The sequence below is a fragment of the Lolium rigidum genome, chromosome 6, assembly GCF_022539505.1.
Source record: "Lolium rigidum isolate FL_2022 chromosome 6, APGP_CSIRO_Lrig_0.1, whole genome shotgun sequence".
NCBI lineage: Eukaryota > Viridiplantae > Streptophyta > Magnoliopsida > Poales > Poaceae > Lolium > Lolium rigidum.
The window spans coordinates 141076893-141095146 of record NC_061513.1 but is presented as its reverse complement, the minus strand read 5'-3'; the positions used below and the strand labels follow the sequence as shown (position 1 = coordinate 141095146).

General features: G+C 43.7%; 1 long non-coding RNA gene across 1 annotated transcript in view; it reads right to left on the bottom strand.

Annotated features, from left to right (window-relative positions):
• LOC124667842 overlaps positions 1–18254 on the bottom strand; it is a 40082-nt gene extending 21828 nt beyond the window's left edge. Inside the window, exons 1-2 of the long non-coding RNA XR_006991425.1 lie at positions 18085–18254; positions 11156–11526 (exon numbers count right to left, since the gene is read on the bottom strand). This is a non-coding gene — a long non-coding RNA (uncharacterized LOC124667842). The remainder of the gene's footprint in view (positions 1–11155; positions 11527–18084) is intronic.

Genomic DNA, 18254 nt, shown 5'->3' with positions numbered 1-18254 from the left:
ACACGCAATCTTAGTAATCATAGCCACCGCAGGTCTAGAGCTAGGTCCCTGCAGAATTTAGTCTCTCGACGAGATCATAGCCGAAACCTTCGGCACCCCATTGTAACCCGATATTTTCATAATCAAGATCAAATAGGCAGGACGTAAGGGTTTTACCTCATCGAGTGCCCCGAATCTGGGTAAATCGCTCTCCCCGCTTATTTGATAACCGATGTCTCGTGTCAGCCTACATGATTCCATCTACCCTAAGCCCCTTAAGGAGGGCATTGCCGAGGAGTACCCTCGACAGCCGACGACCACCGTCGGCACAAGCTTTCCTGTGCCGACGGCCTTCTTCGTGGAACTGTGCTGATGGCCCTGGTAAAAAGTTGTCGGCACAAGTTTTGGCCATCGGCACCTTGACGGTTTCCTGTAGTGAAGGGAAAATCAATATTTTTATGGCTATGTTGGTGATATAATTTTTACAGGTTCATCTTACGAAGCCCATGCATCGTTGTCAAATGACTTGACGGGTGAAAATCTTTGAAGGACCTAGGAGATATTATTTCTTGGGTACTGAAGTTAAAAGAGTTGGTAATAGCATTTTCGTAACTCGAAAGAAATATGCTACGGATGTGTTGCTCGTTTAAGCATGAAGGGATGCACAGCTACGAGTACTTCACTTTCTACTAAGGAGAAGTTCTCTTTACATGAAGGAGAACCATCGGGACATGATGATTCAACTCGGTACAAAAGTGTTGTAGGAGCCTTACAATATTTAACTTTTACAAGGCTCGATATATATTTCCTAATTAACAAAGTTTGTCAATTCTTACATGCTCCTACTAGCTTACATTGGATAGCTATGAAAAGGATGTTGGTGTATCTAAAAGGGAGTATATCTACTGGTCTTAAGATCAGTAAATCCATGCCATCACGTATGAGTGCTTTCTCTGATTCTTACTGTGAAGGGTGTCCTAATCATAGGAGATCAATTGGTGGTTTTGCTATTTTTTTTTAAATCAAACATTGTATCATAGAGTGCGACAAAGCAAGCTACCGTGCCCAGATCAAGCACAAAGGCAGAATATAAGTCCTCAGCCAGTGCTACTACACAGATAATGTGGGTACCTAGAGCTCCTTCTTGATGAACATGGTGTAGATCACCCTCAAACAACATATTTGTGGTGTTATAGTTTTGGTGTAAACATATCTCGCCGCCAATCATGTTTTCCATGCAAGGACAAAACATATCAAGATCGATTTTCCCTTTGTGAAAGAAAGATCAGCACATAAATTATTGGATATTCATTTTATTCCAACAAGTGATCAAATTGCAGATGGATTCAGTTTCAAAAAAAAAAATTGCAGATGGATTTACAAAACCACATTAAATTTGATAGTTGCAAGCCTTCAAAAACACCCTCAACTTGGAGATGTTGAGATTGAGGGAGGACATTAAGGGATAAGGCTTCAGTTTGTTGAGGTGCTTACTGTTGTAACAAAATTCGTTATTATTGATCTACAAACCAAATATTGAATAAAGTCTAGATCCTCACGTATGTAACAAACTGTACAGTAATCCTGGTCGGTAGACCCCTATATTAATATAGAGGCGAGCTGAGCCAAATGCATAGCTTAAACCAATCTACTCTCGCTATCCACGAATAAGTCTATTTTTAATTTTTATTCTTAGTTAGTTGTTAAAATATTTTATCAACTTTATTGAAAAAAAAGCGTCAACATTCATGATACAGAATTTGTATCACTAGACCCGTCTTTAAATTAGATTTACAATATACCAAGCGGTCCTGATATATATTGCTACTCTTTTTTATGAAGTTTTCCAAATTTTAAAAAGTTTAACTTCATAAAAAAAAAGTTAGAAATATAGTTGTTCGTGGATCAAAGGAAGTAACTAGTATTTCCTCCGTCCCACTAAGATATATTAATTTTATCTAAATTTGGATTTATCATTTGTGAGACGGATGGAGTATTATTTCTGTAATGCGGCTATGGTCGGAGCCTTGGAGGCCATGTAGGGATGGTGAGTCCATCCTCTCGTCCTTGCTCGATCCAAGATAAAGAAACGAGAAACGTGGAAAAGGTGGGAACGAGGCGATGCAATACGTAGGAGCACCGATGGGGCAGTGCATGGGAGCAGGCAAAGCCCCGTCCCGGCCGGTGAGGCAGAGTCCGATTATGTTTTCGCTTAAGATATACTACAAAGCCCGACAAGGATGCGATTAAGAGTACGAGAGCTGGAGATCGACGATCAGCGCCGATATGGACCCGTGACTGCTTCTTCCTCTTCTGCTTCCGTTTTTGGTTCGCCTCTTCTTGGAAGGAGAGTCCGATACTCCAATTGTGTTTCCGTTTCTGACAACGATTCAGATTATGAGAGATCAGCAGCACGCGCCAGCTACACTGTCAGCTTCACTGGACACGTACGTGACCGAACCGGAAACTCATTTTTTTTAGATCCCGAGCCGGTAACTCTACGTCTCTACTGCCAAGCTTGGAAGCTGCAGGTTTCCAGAGCTGGAAGTAAGCTCTCGGACTCCGATGCGAACTCTCGCTCGGCCGCAACGGGAGCCCGGCCGGCGGCCGAGATATAAGGAGCACACGGGAGATTGGCTCTCCATAATCACGGTCCCGTACCTAATCTCGCTCGAAATCGAATCCATGCCAGTGGTCGTCGGGTCCCGCTCCCGCCATGGTCGACGAACACCCGATGGTCTTAGCATCTCGTCATCCTTCCGATTTGGAGCTCTTCAAAAAGTACCTCATCCCATGGATAATGGGCAACAGCGCCAAGCCGGAATTCATCCATCAGTTCGACGTCTACACCGCGGATCCGACGGAGCTCACAAAAAAGTTTCTTCCGACGCTCGTCGACGATGGCGAGCAGGTGTGGTACTTCTTCTCGCCGGTGAGGGCGAAAGGCCGCCGCGGCCCGCGCAAGGCGCGAACGGCCGGGGAGGGGTGCTGGCACTCGGAGGCAGGCTCCAAGCCAGTGAAAGACGATCTCGGCGACACCATCGGACGCCGTCAGTTTTTCTCGTTCGTCTATAAGACCGACGACGGTCGATCAAGAATCCGGACTGGGTGGCTGATGGTGGAGCTCGGGCTTCACCATGAAAAGGATGCCAATAGGCCGTTGGAGGAGATGGTCTTGTGCAAGATTTACTTCACACCACGGACGCCGTCTGGACCGGGTGTCACGATACCAGCCGTGGTTGCGGACGGAGGTAAAAGGAAGAACGTCGATGACGAGAGTCCCGGCGAAGCACGTCCGGTTAAACAGTGCCGCCATGGTCTGCCTGAAGCGACTGCATCGAACAATGTCATAACCCGTGGTGTCGTCAAGGAAGCACCTCCCGTCATGCAGTGTTGCCATGGTCTACCTGAAGCAACTGCATCAAACAATGTCGTAACCCGCGGTGTTGTCAAGGAAGCACCTCCCGTTATACAGTGTTGCCATGGTCTCCTGAAGCGACGGCATCGAACAATGTCGTAACCCACGGTGTCGCGAAGGAAGCACCTCCCGTCATGCGGTGTTGCCATGGTCTACCCGAAGCAACCGCATCGAACAATGTCGTAACCCGCGGTGTCGCGAAGGAAGCACCTCCCGTCATACAGTGTTGCCATGGTCTGCCTGAAGCAACGCGCATCGAACAATGTCGTAACCCGCGGTGTCGTGAAGGAAGCACCTCCCGTCATACAGTGTTGCCATGGTCTGCCTGAAGCAACTGCATCGAACAATGATGTCGCCAAGAAAGTACCTCCTGTTATACAGTGTGGCCATAGTCTACCTAAAGAGCCTGCTGCATCGACCAATGTCGTAACCATTATTGACCTGGAGGAACAGGAGACTTCAGGGGCACCGGACTCACCTTCACCTCCAACTTCATCGGAGTCACCGCCATCTTCAGCTTCCTCCATGTCGCCGCCTTCTCCTACATCATCAACGTCAGCCCTCAACTCTTTCACCATTGCTGATGCCGCGTGCGCCACTGGAGAAGCTATCTTCTTCGTCAGTCCCGGCCGAAGATGAGCCTCTCACAGTTCCGGCTGATAGCAGCAGGAGGAGTAGTACACTCGCTGCGGAACAACCTTATTTCATACTTCCTTCCGCAGATTACTGTAGGCAAGAAGTGTATGTAATATGTAGGGGTAACTGTAGTTTTACTCATAAAATTAGTAGAGGTGATTGTCGTGTAACGTACACAATTTGTAAAGGCGATTGCCACTTGTTCTGACATGTGGCGCGGCTAGCTGACTTTCGGGTTTTTTGCTTCTAGGATTTTACGTCTAGGTTTTTGTCAGATCTATTTCAGTCTTTTTGCTAGTTTTCTTCTAGCTTTGCTGTCCATGATTCTCACTTGTTGTAAATGACCCGTTGCGCCTCGGCGCAGAGGCAAAGGTGAGATAATATTGCCACCATCATAAGTATACTACACAACCTAAGTGATGCAATTTGTATGTGCATTCTACGAAAATTTGGCGAAGGTCCAATAACATCATACAAACTCTTTTTTTTTTTGAACACAAGATGGGGTCAGCGACCCCAGCGGAGCATTTTCATTGAAACACACATGGCAGGTACAAATTATAGCAGAGTCCCTTATCGTCTCTTGCACTGACTAACCAGCTATTTGAAGAAGAGACCCTACAAATTACATAAAGCATCCTGGAAAGAAAAGAAGAAAAGCAATCCAGTGCCTGGATGCCTCTGCCACCACACGCCGGCAAGCTCAAGGCGTCGCCGCCGAGATCGAGAGTCTGTATGCCGAAAGCCTGTTCCAGCCGAGAAGATCCTGCTGCTGGCAACCTCCGGAGAGGCCGGGGACAAACCACTTGGACTCCCAAAGGCGTCGAGCACCAGCAGAAAGATCGGAGGGCCTCCAAAACGGAGGTTGAGGATGGGTCACCTTGTTGACCGAGGATCACGGCGACAATCATGGTCGCCGCATGTTGCGCTCATCGGAGAAGAGATCCTGCTCCAGGACGCTCTAATGTAAAACACGGCTCCAGTGAGGATCTCCTCCTCTTTTCCACCACCCGGTGACCATGAGAAGGAAGATCCGGCCCGGATCCGGCCGGATCAAGAGGAAGCGAGATGAGCTTTATTTGGGGGTCGTTGTAGCGCCGCCGCCGTCCACCTCTGGCTCCCACCATGGGAGCGCCACGCACCGCCACGACACCACCACAGGCCACCGGGAGCAGCCCGAGCTCCACCATGGCCGAACCCCCATGGGCATGGCGCCATTCTCCACATGGGTAGCATCTAAAACTAGGCTAGATCTACAACTATACCTACTCCTACCTACTCCGGCGCCCATCTTTGACCTACTCCGGCCGGCTATTCCGGCGGAGAGGGCCTCAGATCGGCCCGGCCGACAGGGGTCGACCCTTAAGGTCGTGTAGCAGAGGGAGAGAGGGGAAGGGGGATGTGAGCCTCGGTTACATCGTACAAACTCAGCAGACGCAAGTCAGATTCAAAATTGAATTTATTGCATGAAAACTCATATTTACAACACAAATTACTACCATACGAGTCGTAGCCAACATGATAAATTACCCTGGGTTGTCTGGGGCAACAGAGGTTCTCTAATTGACTGAAAATAGCTTTCCATCCATGCACATTCGTTAACCAGTGCAAGCGGCCATGCAGCCCATGCTCCAGTAGCAATCCTCACTATCTTTACGTACTGTCGTAGACAATGTCCATCGCAAAAATGGATAAAAACATATAAAAGGGAAGGCGAATGTGAAGCATCATAATAGCATGGTTCTAAGTGTCGCAGCTAGTGCGGAGGTGCTTCTTTCATTGCACATCATCTCATGAAACTGAGAATAGATGGAACACCGGTCAGTTTAATGGAACCTCATACAATACCTATGTGTTTGCACAGTACATATCCATAATAGTGTAATCTTGCTCCATTTCACGGTTCAACAAAAATATCACAATTGGTATGCCTTCGCACGAAAAAGCAAATAGAAGCATGAATTAGAAATAACGTATCCCCGTTAAGGAGCTTAGATAACACCATTGAACTGCCAAAGAGGAAAACCAACCTTTCGATAGAATAGAAGGGTTCAAACAAAGACTTTGCTCTACCCTAAGATACATATAAAGAACAAATACCAGATCATGATTTAAAAAAATGCCATGATGAGAACCATAGGAGACTAAGTTTCTGGAAATTATAGTGCACCACCCAAACGTAGTGATGCTTTGCCTATAGAGGTTCCGACTAATAGGACCGATCAAGCAATGCACGCCATGACTGTTAGTTCAGGACCTGAAACTCGACACTTTCAGAGAGAGACATACACTGAAGATTTTGGTGCCGTGTAAAAACCTTACGGCTTTTCTGTTGTTCTTCTCCTTTTATTCTCAGTTCAGTTACAACCGAACCCAGCTAAAAATTTGGAGCTGGACCAAGTCCTACTGGCTGTGCCATCCCACAACCGCTCAGCCACAACGTCCACTACGTGCAGCCATGATCATACACAACGTGCCATCCCACGCTGTGATCGAGGCTGCCTACAACTACGGCATGAAATGATAAACGACTAGGTTGTCAGTGTACACGCACACTGAACCAACCCTTATTCAGCTAACTGAAAGAAGATTGTAACTAGCTACTGACACACAAGATTGGAAACATAACAATGACCAAATAGCAAACCAGATTAGGAGTATACACAGCATGATGAGTACCTCGGGTAAGGAACACTAAAATAGGAAGCAGGTCAAGCAACAGACAACAAAACTGCTATAGGACCTCACACGTATTAGAACCTAACACACAATATGTTCTTATATGTTCCGTAGAATGAGGGGTATGAGCATCTACGCATAAAACTGTTAGAATCAAAAGGTTACGACATCATGTTGAATTGTGTAGTTGTTACTATGATATCATGTAGACATTATGACAACATGTACGCACCATAATAAATATTTTCAAAACTCAAAATTAATTCTCCAACTATGTATGTGTAATCCGTACAGGATATAAAGCTCAATAATACATAAATGGCATATCAGATGTTTTTATTTTGCTTTACCGCGTAATTAATGTGTATCTTCAAATTGGAAAAAATGAACATAGCTCAAATTGCCCCAAATTGCAAAAAAAATTCACTGAGAAACAATGAATCTCTATAAGCTGTAGTAGTCCCTCCATCCCAAATATAAGGCATATAAGTTTATTCAAAAGTCAACATCTTATAAGTTTGACCAAGTTTATAACAAAAAGTATGAACATCTAGAATACTTAACCGAAATTAATAGATTCACCAAAGTATATTAAATCAATATGTCTATTTAATATTGTGAATGTTTATATTTTTCGGTAAATATTTGGTCAAACTTAGTAGGGTTTGACTTTTGACTAATCTTATGTGCCTTATATTTTGGAACGGAGGGAGTAGTGTTTAAGAGCATCAGAATGAGTCTGCCAAGAACATAGTATCGTATTTACGAAATAACCTCTAAGAAAGATGAAGGGAATTGAACCAAGGATCTAAAAAACGAATTTCTATTAGTAGCAACATTAAAAAAAAAAAACTGTTCTAAGCAACAAAAAAAAAAGTGAGTCCCTAATTTATTAAATCAAATCAGACACTTTTGAAAAAGGATGCAAACACAGACATATGCATGGTGCTTGGCTCGGCAAAAACCTCCAAATAAATGTGCAAAATCAAATAAAGAGATCACGCCCAAAGATCATCACTTAAATCCTGATAAATAAATCCCCAAACACAAAGTTCCTTCTACCTAGCCTCTAATTTATAGTCCTAGTTTATTTGCAATCAGACAAAGGGACTCAATCTGGAAGCTCCTCCTGCATGAATGCTTTGAAGTTCAAAATGAATATTTTAGCAAAAGCTTACATAAGTATGTTCAATTATACTTGAAAAAATAGTGACTAAAAAATTGAATACTCCGCAACATATGGTGTACGGACTGCAGGTCGCAGACCATTTTCTACTGCAATGTAGCTTCAATGATTGACAGCTAGAAGGTGCAAACCTTGTAATAAACTTTAATATCATAAAAGTATTAGATGAGATGTTAAGTGTTAAGATATGATGGGATAATGATTATAGAAATAGCCATCGATCATTATCTTAATCCAGTCACTGCAAGGCACAATCTCAGGGGAATAAAAAAAAGGTCCATAACTTTCTGCGCTCTACGCTCTGCAAGATATCAAGTTATGAACTGACGACTTGACAAGTCACCTAGTATGTCAATTCACCAACCTGGCAAGCTGATAACTTGCCTAAAGTGTTCTAGTTAGTATGGATATATCCAACGTTTTGCTCATTTGATGCAGTTTATCATGGAAACCCATTGAAATAATTGGCCAGAGATACAACCAGTTTCATATGCTCAAATACACTAACCAAACTAAAGATCCAAGAATTTTTTATTTCAATGAGTGAAGTGTGCAAATAAAATCACATACCTGAGGATTGACGTCTGCATTTGAATTAACAAGAACCTCGACGACATTTTGACAGCCAGCACAATGGAGTTCTCTTCACTGTCTGAAATCAAACTATGTCCAACTAAGCCATGCTACATAAAGGAGATAAAATTGATGTTTTACAAACACAAACCTCTTATGTTGAATTTTACACCAAAAGCCAGATGCTTCTTCATGTCATCAATTCCTCCTTGTCTCGCTGAAACATGGATGCCGGCAAGTTCTCTGCAGGTACAAATGAGTTCATTATAGCTACAGAAATAGTTCGGGTAAAGTACTAAATTGGTGCGGGTCCGCGACGTGGGACGCTACGCCATGGAGGGCATGGTGCGTGTCGGGCATCACGGTGGCGAGGCTTCCCGGCGACGCGGCGGCGCGGCGACGGCAGCTCGGTGGTGATCCGGTGGCAGCGATCTGCTGCGGAGGCGTGCCATCCGTCATGATCTCAACACTGCCCTTAAGCTGTCGTCGGGTGATCGTGGCGTCGGGTGGTCGTGGCATGGCGCTAAGCCCGATCTGGCACGGCGGCGGTCCGGGGCTGCCTGGGCAACGATTGCTGCGCCCGTGGCTGCCTTGCGGCTGTCCCATCTCCTCCATCATGGTGTTGCATGTCACCTAGCAGGCGTGGCAGCCAGGGTTGCCTCGATCTACCGGCCTTTTCCCGTGGGTCAGGCGGCCGGGATGGCCGGTTGAGTGGGGCTCGTCTCCGAATAAAAGGTGGCGATCCTAGGATTCCTCTTCGACAAGATGAAGATCTGCACGATGATGCCTCTCCTCATTGATCCTGGCCGGAGTGTCGTTGTGGGGCTCCGGACAAATTTCTTCAATGGGCAATTGCTAGATACATGTCCCTCTTCACCGTATTTGTAGCATTTCACCACTAGTCCTACCCTACTCTTGCATCTAGCTTGCTTTTGGACAAGTTGTTTTGCCTTAGGTTGAAGGATTTTCTCTTCAACCATATGGGAGATAGATGAGCCTTCTGTATGAGGATATGGAGCCTTACTTGCGCTTCTTGTCTTCACCAACCTCTCAGCCTTTAAGGCTAGACCTTGTACTTGATCAAGGGACCAAATTTGCTGCATCATTAAATGATCCTGGATAACATCATTGAGACCATTGATGTATCTTGCAATCTGTTGATCTTTAGTTTCAGCAAGGTGGCACCTCACTTGCAACCTTAGGAACTCCTCATTGTATTCTCAAACGGTCCTATTTCCTTGAGCACAGTTCTGAAACCGAATAAATAGGATCTGATCGTAATCTGTAGGCAAAAATCTCCCTCTCAAAAGGTTCTTCATTTGTCGCCAAGATCTCACACGAGGTTCTCCTTGTAGTCTACGATCTTCTTGAAGGCAATGCCATCACGCACCAACTCCTCCTTTTAGCTTGTATGCGACCAAAGGAACTCTACAGTCTTCGGGAATATTCATGACCTCAAAGAAAGTCCCCACTTCATACAACCAATCAAGGCACCCCTCAATATCAACATTTCCATTAAAAGTGGGGATCTGAGCTCTCACCTTGTATGTATCCCTCGCATATGTGGAGTTGTATACTCTCGGATATATATAGAGATCAGGGTCTTCAAGGCCCTCGTCATATTCGTCACCTTTAGAAGCTTCAGCATACATTGGCCTCCTTGAAGTACGCTGAACAACATGTGGATGAGGTGTTTTTTCTTCAAGATGACCTCCCATTCTTCGGCGCCTATCATCTGCCTTCTTCGATGATTCTTCATTGGCAACAGGAGGAACACCTTTTATTACCATCTCAACTAGTTGATCAAATCTACGGTTAAGATCTTCACGGAGCGCTTGGATTTGTTGATCTACAACATCCACTCTTTTCCCCAATTCCTCCATTGCTTGGTGCAGCTCTCAATGAGGAGACCAACAGCTGAATCGAATCAGCAAGGCTCCGATACCACACGGACGACACAAGGTTGTGGAGGAACAGCTCCACCGTGTTGCTACAATATGGACAACACAAATGTTGAACGAACCGCTTCAACGTGCTACGCTAGATATCGCTCTAGGGGCGTAAGCTAGATATCGCTCTAGGGGCGGGGCTATCAAGAGTTCAATCCAAAACTCTCAACACACAAGATCTAGTCTAAGATCTAAGACAGAACACAAGGTTCTATTTATTTGATAGGTAGGGGTACATAGTCCAATTACATAGGTAGAGGTTGGACCTCTATTTATAGGTTGCATGAGCCTTCACTACTTAGCTCGACTTACAACTAGATGTTCTAGAGAACACAACATAAGCTGGGAAAGAACTACAAATATTCTAGTTACAACTTACACTAGAATACTCTCGAAACCACTACAACGCATATAACTAGAGGACCATATTACCTAGAACATAGTAGAAGTGTGTAGAAGCTAGTACTAGATATTTGTTCGGTTTACTTTATTTTATTTTCACTTTTGTCCCTCATCAAATTGTTATCATGAATAACAGATCAAAACTAAACTACTACATGTTATACTCCTTCAAATTCCCCAGATGCGCAGGTTGTTTCCTTGGTCTTCAAATGGCCCACAGCTAAGTTAAAATGATAATTGCTTGATATTGTTTGTTTAGGTTGCTCACCGCATAGTCCATGTGGTTAAAATGATAATTACTAATTCTAGGAGAAGTGAATAGAGAATACTTACATTCATTCTATTTGTTACACTATAATTTCACAACTTCGAAAAGACTTGACCCGTCCAGTTTACCACTTGACCACATAAACCACCGCTGAAAAAACAAAACATTTGTCAAGGATCAATGAACCAACATGCACATTAATTTAGACCTCTTTAGTCCTTTAGGTTTGGACCAGTGACGTGCCAGCCAACAACAAGCTCGTTTGTTGCATCCCAAGAAATGTCATCAGTACAACAGAAACAGCTGCACAGGCAGCATATGTGTGAATTCTTAAACAGCATATCGTTGATCCTCTTTAATATGGAGAACATACACTCATGGTAATTATGGACATGGAACCAGATCCTCGGATCCTTGTTATCCTCCTCAAACGGCACTGCAGAATCAATCGCCATCACAAGTTACAAATTCAGTAAACTACCACCATGCCAGCTTTACAGATCTAATTATGCAAGGGTTACATCAATTAACACCGAAAGAGCTAACTCCATCCATAGTAAATACTCGTGGTACACAGCCTTCTACTGATAACCAATATCAAGGAGTGATGCCATAATATGTACAATATCGGTATCTTTGGTTTAGATTACTCTATGGTATGATCAGATTTTGCTTACTACTTTTTCTTGTCCTACTTTTCATCAGATGTTGATGCTTGCATGGTCAATATTTCGAACTCCGTATGAACCTTTCTTCCGAGATTACAAGAACTGACCCCAGTAGCACATTTGCCCACTTAACTATATCTGAACAATCAGCTTTGATGATAAATAGATCAATGAACTCTCACAGGTAAATCAACACTGCTTAATTCTAGACACTGCTAAGTTTCATGTTCAATAGCATCTGGTTGAGAAACATAAATATGAAGAGGACAAGAAAATAATGATTCCAGGTGTAGCAGGAAAACAGGATATAGTCTCTCGCACCACATGTTCACGAATCAAGAATAGACATAAGCTCAAGTCGGAGGCTGGCATTGCCATGAGAGCCTGTCATAAAAAAAAGGTAAGCTAAGCATAGATATAGCTGATCTTCTTCAATCTGTTCTAAACAAAGCAATGGGACAAGGTCTGATCTCTAGGCATATTCCTTGTCCAGCATGTCCTGACTTTCCATCCAATATGCTGATGATACTCTTGTGATCACGAGGCCAGATGCAAACCAGCTAATTTGTCTTAAAGCTCTGCTCCATACATTTGCTGAATCTACCAGTCTAAAAGTTAATTATATAAATTCAAATATGATCCCTATTAATATGGATGATGAAAGATTGGGCCACTTCACTGCCACAATGAACTGCCAAAAGGGTAATTTTCCTTTCACCTATCTTGGACTGCCTTTGGGAATTACCAAGCCTACCCTTAAATACTTCCTTCCAATGGTTCAAAGAGTACAAAAAAGACTTTGTGGTATTACTGACTTTCTCAATTATGGTGGTATATTGCAACTTGTCAAGTCAGTTCTAGCATCACTTCCCATTTTCTTCATGTGTTGTTTGGATGTCCCTGTTACCATTAAAAATCAAGTACATGAGACATTGTCTGTGGAGAAAGAAAAACAATGATGTACAAGCTCATGGTAGTGCCTTGGTGGCCTGGAACAAAATTTGTAAACCTAAGAAGCAAGGTGGATTGGGTGTTCTAAATTTGGAGGTTCAGAACAAAGCATTGCTGCTGAAAAATTTGGATAAGTTCTACAATAATGTAGATGTTCCTTGGGTTCAGTTAGTAAAGGTCAAATATTACAATAATGGTACACTTCCTGGCATGAGCCCTCATGGTTCTTTCTGGTGGAGAGCTCATCTTAAGCTCTTGGGTGCATACAAGGCAATGACAAGGTGCAATCTTGGCAATGGGAAAACTGCTTATTTTTGGACTGATCTCTGGGAAGAAGAATGTCTATCTCATCAGCTTCCTCACTTGGTGACATTTGCTAAAGGACTGACCAAACTGTGGAGCAAATTATTCAAACTGAATATTTGCAGGACCTTTTTCATTTACCTTTATCACAGCAGGCTTTCCAGGAATTCGAAAAACTTGAACAAATATGTGACAGTGCTTTAATCAAGGTCCAAAATGGGAATCAAGACGGATGGAGTTATATATGGGGTGATAATACTTTTTCTTCGCAGAAAGCTTATAAGGTTCTTATTGGACATCAGCCAGCTCCCCTCCCCAGATGTTCTCCTGGCTTTGGGAATCTTCATGTCAGGCAAAACATAAATTCTTTTTCTAGATCTTGATGCATGCATAGTTGTCAGAATCATGATTCTATTATACGATTCTATGACTTCACGATCCAAATTGACTGGAACGATTGTACGATTCTACTATGTAGAATCTAAGATTTTACGATTCTAAAAATTAAGATCCTACGGTTTACGATCCTAAGATAGAGCTTCCGATCCGATTCAGAATCACGATTCTTACAACCTTGGATGCATGATAGATTGGACACAAGGAAGTTATTGGGGAGAAAGAACTTTCATTTGCCCACATATTGTTGTGCCACTCTACAGTATACTGAGGAAGAAACTCTTGTTCACCTATTTTGGTCTTGTCCTTTTGCTCAACAATGCTGGGATTACATCTGCCCTCAAAGAAGAAAGAACTTATCTGTGCTAGAATCTTTATATGATATTACAGACAAACTGAAGCTGCCCTTCTCAATGGAAATTATAATTCTAACAGCTTGAAGTATTTGGATAATCAGAAATAACAAGATCTTCAAAAACCAGAGACCCACTTTTCAAAGCTGGAAGATAATATATAAAGAGGAACTACGATTGGTGACCCATAGAATGAAAAAGAAACATGCAGAGAGCTTCAAGTAATGGCTACAGTCACAAGTATAGGATGTTTGTAGAAGCCGTGCCATTTTGTACTTTTAGATCTTTGCATTACAACTGTGTAATCTTCTTATTACATAATCAGTAAAAAAAATTGCAGTGGGATTTTCCTCAATAATAGATATAGCTGAGCCGTCAGGGGGACCTACTCCACAAGGTCGATCTACCTCAGCCTGTCGCAAGGGGCGGTGGCCATGCACTTCAAGGAAGTTTGGCGCACCAAGGTGGCGCCCAAGATCAAAGTCTTTCTGTGGCAACTTATTAGGAACCATCTACCAACCTCGGAACAGGTGGCTAGACGACGTGGTCCTGCCACAGGTTTTTGAGCGTTGTGCAAGGAACACGAGGACTGTAATCATATCTTCTTCGCATGTCCCATGGCGCGTTTTGCATGGGCCGGAGTTAGGGAACTTCTGCAATGCGACTTGAACCCAACAAGGGCTGGGGACTTCATCACCCTGGCCAACAATGTTTCGGGCCCCCTCCGTAGATTAGTTTGGTTTAACTTTGCAGCTATGCTGGACGCTCTGGGTCACCCGTAACAAACTAACTATTGAGGGCAAGATGATCGGTAACCCGGCTGATGTTTTCTACCAAATGTCTATATATATGCAGTGGGAGGGTGACAGAAGGACCGATCGTTGTTGGACAAGGCCGTGGTGGCAGTGAGGAGACTACATGCGAGGACAAGAGCTTGAGTCGCTGACGCGGGACCCAATTCCCTATTCCTCTTTGTACCCTTCTAGGCCATGCTGACTCTTTGCGTTATCCGGGGAGGATTATGTTTGACTTGATGTTTTAGTTTGTATGCATGGCCGTGTGTGTGCTGTTTGTGTGAGTGTTGTAACAAACTATGTGGTTTGGTGCCGTTCGAGGCTTTACATATAAAGCCGGGCCTGAGGCCTTATGTTTAAAAGCCATAATCCTGCTTAATATTTTACCTGCAAAAAATTCAACTGATCCATCAAATAGATTTCTGCAGTACATTTTGTGCTCAGTACAATGTGGCATGCATCTTCAGAATTCAGGTAGGACACCACTGAACTGCAATCGAACTAGGTAGAGCAATTCACAATACCAAATCTGCACTCACGTCTATACAATCATAACTGGTTACATATAAAAAAAATCTTCTAAAGTTGTGTGCATACTAAGCCGTCAGTGAGCGAACTTATAGTATATTTTGAACAAAGTCATTACATACTCCTCTTGGTTGATTAATCCATCTAGTCATGTTCTCGCGCCATAATCAGATCTATACCTAATAATAAAGGAGCTAAGGTTTCTGCCAAAAAGTTTCGTCAACGCTTTTTTTTTGGACCGTTTTGCCCTCCCACCAAATCGCATAATACGCGCAGATGCCATGTACCGGTTCGTTCCTCCCCTTCTTCTCCCGTCTGTCGTCTAAAATTGGAATTCCTTTCCCCGAGTTCGTACCCAACACGATTGCTATCGATCTCGATAGATTTCCGTCTAATCTCTTACTTTCTCTTCAAAAAAATTCACCTATATATAGCTCCTCTATTCCGCGTGCGGTTCCGACGAAAAACCTAGAAAATTCCCCACCAATTCAACCGCATAAATTCGCCGGATTGCTCGTTGTTTCGCGGCGGAGAATTAGATTGCTGAGCGCCGACTCACGGAGGGGACCCCATCAGGTGCAATTAGCCGGGGCAGGATCTTGCGAGGCCGGGAGACGGAGTGGAAGCCGAGATCTCGGGTCAGGGTCTCGCGAGCCGAGAGATTTTCGTCCGGGCGAGGGGTTCGGCCGCCGGTGAGCTGTGCGAGAAAACGGGATGCGGAATGCTCGTCTGATGTTCTCCAGGGAACAGGGCAAGGGGAAGGCGGCCAAATGTATTGAAGTTGCTGGCTGTATTTGCTTGCAGACGTCGCTGCAGAACCCGATACATATATCTGATTATGCACCACCTCGGTGACATGAGAAACGGGATGGCGATGAATTGGGCGGACCAAAGAAGAAAGATATTTCCTATCTGATTTCAGATAACTGGTATTTGCGTATTATTTTGATGTGCTCTAAAAGTAGGATTCAGCTGCATGTACGGGAGAAAAAGTGTAAAGTTTGTATCATCAGTGACATACCTTGATCCATGAACAAATAGAGTGCCTTACCTTTAGCTGAAACGACCATGTTCCAGATTTGATTATCTCCGTCAGTTATTGGAATGATTCTTCAGTCTGTCCGCGTTGGTTCCGCCGATGAATCTGTTTGGTAAAAGTCAATGTTCGTGTTCTTTGCCGAGAGCAGGCAAGTATCTATATTTTTAAATCCATTGCTTTCGTTATTATGTGTACTTGGACCAAAGAAGAAAGATATTTCCTATCTGATTTCAGATAACTGGTATTTGCGTATTATTTTGATGTGCTCTAAAAGTAGGATTCAGCTGCATGTACGGGAGAAAAGGTGTAAAGTTTGGATCATCAGTGACATACCTTGATCCATGAACAAATAGAGTGCCTTACCTTTAGCTGAAACAACCATGTTCCAGATTTGATTATCTCCGTCAGTTATTGGAATGATTCTTCAGTCTGTCCGCATTGGTTCCGCCGATGAATCTGTTTGGTAAAAGTCAATGTTCGTGTTCTTTGCCGAGAGCAGGCAAGTATCTATATTTTTAAATCCATTGCTTTCGTTATTATGTGTACTTCGGAGCTTAGAAAGAGGCTGTTGTGTAGAAGGTACGTGTGGGTCAGATTTGATGTGATTAACTAATTCAAAAAATGTGTTAGATTTTATTTAGATCAATTTTGCATGTGGGATTTTGTTGAAATTTGGATGTAGGCGCACACGGCATGCTCCCGACCAAGCACCTCTGCCTTCGGAAAGCTGCCGCTTTTGCCGACTACCAATGTGTACTTCGGAGCTTAGAAAGAGGCTGTTGTGTAGAAGGTACGTGTGGGTCAGATTTGATGTGATTAACTAAGTCAAAAAATGTGTTAGATTTTATTTAGATCAATTTTGCATGTGGGATTTTGTTGAAATTTGGATGTAGGCGCACAAGGCATGCTCCCGACCAAGCACCTCTGCCTCCGGAAAGCTGCCGCTTTTGCCGACTACCAAGAGTTTGCCCGCGGGATGAGATTGACAATGAGGAGATCCTCAAAGCTGATATGTGCTCTAGCGGCGCCCAGTACGATCGACCCGGCACCAGACTCACCATCTTTCTCTTATTGTTCTCCTACCGGGCTGGCGGGGCAATAGATAAAGACCGCCGCACAGGGGCTGCTGGAGTACATGCTCACCGAAGACGACGATGAGACATTGTTGACCTTTGGCACCGATGCACTGGCGATGCCATGAACTCTCTTTGCATCGCATGTTTACTTCCTGAATTCCTGGAGGCGGCCGTGTTCTGCAACGTCGTCTTCTTATCAGAGAAACGGTGCCATGTTGTACATGTTTGGATCGGATTTTCCGGGATAACCACGCCTGATCAAGCTAATCATAGCAATAATAACAACGATAATAGTGGTGACGACAATAATAATGATGATGCATTTGTTCCATCGTTGAGAATGCTTCAGTTTTGATTCTAAATTTCGAAATTATTGTACCATCCAATTTTGCTAGGCTCTAGATTCTGGAATATGTGTTCATTTGTATTTTATAATTGAATGGGTCAACAGATTGGGCTGGTGCTAAGTGTTCGATGAGGAACCAAATAAACATCTTTTCTGGTGACTGCTATATAAAGGCTGCTAGCAGAAGGTGACTAGAAGAAATGTAGATCGTCGCACGTCCGGAGTTGTGAGTAATGCTGCGGTGACACAAGTGTTGATTGCGCTGCCGCATAAAAGCTTTAATGTAAAGGAAGGGGGGGATCTCAGTTCTTTTCTGCAGCCATATTACGAACTCTCTTATTTATGTAAAACTTTAGCTTAGTCTAAAATATTGCTAGAGAATATTTTTATTTTCTGTGTTAGTGTCAACATATTTGCTCTTCCGCAGCAATGCGCGGGCATTTTCCTAGTGCAATACTTAAATCATGATCACGTGGTCATTCATCGAGCATCTTGGATGCACAAAGCTTTTGCAAGGAGATAAAGTCTCGCTAGTAATACCTGAGCTTGAGGATAGGTCGAAGAAGAGGCTGTCCACGGCAGCGATGTTCTGGATTTAGGCGTCGAAGCTCCGGTCAAGGGCGTCGTGGACATCGAGGATCGAGGCTATGTGTAGGCGTGGACGGCGGCCTTAGGGCCTCCTTGGCGGACTTATTCCTCGGCGAGGCGAA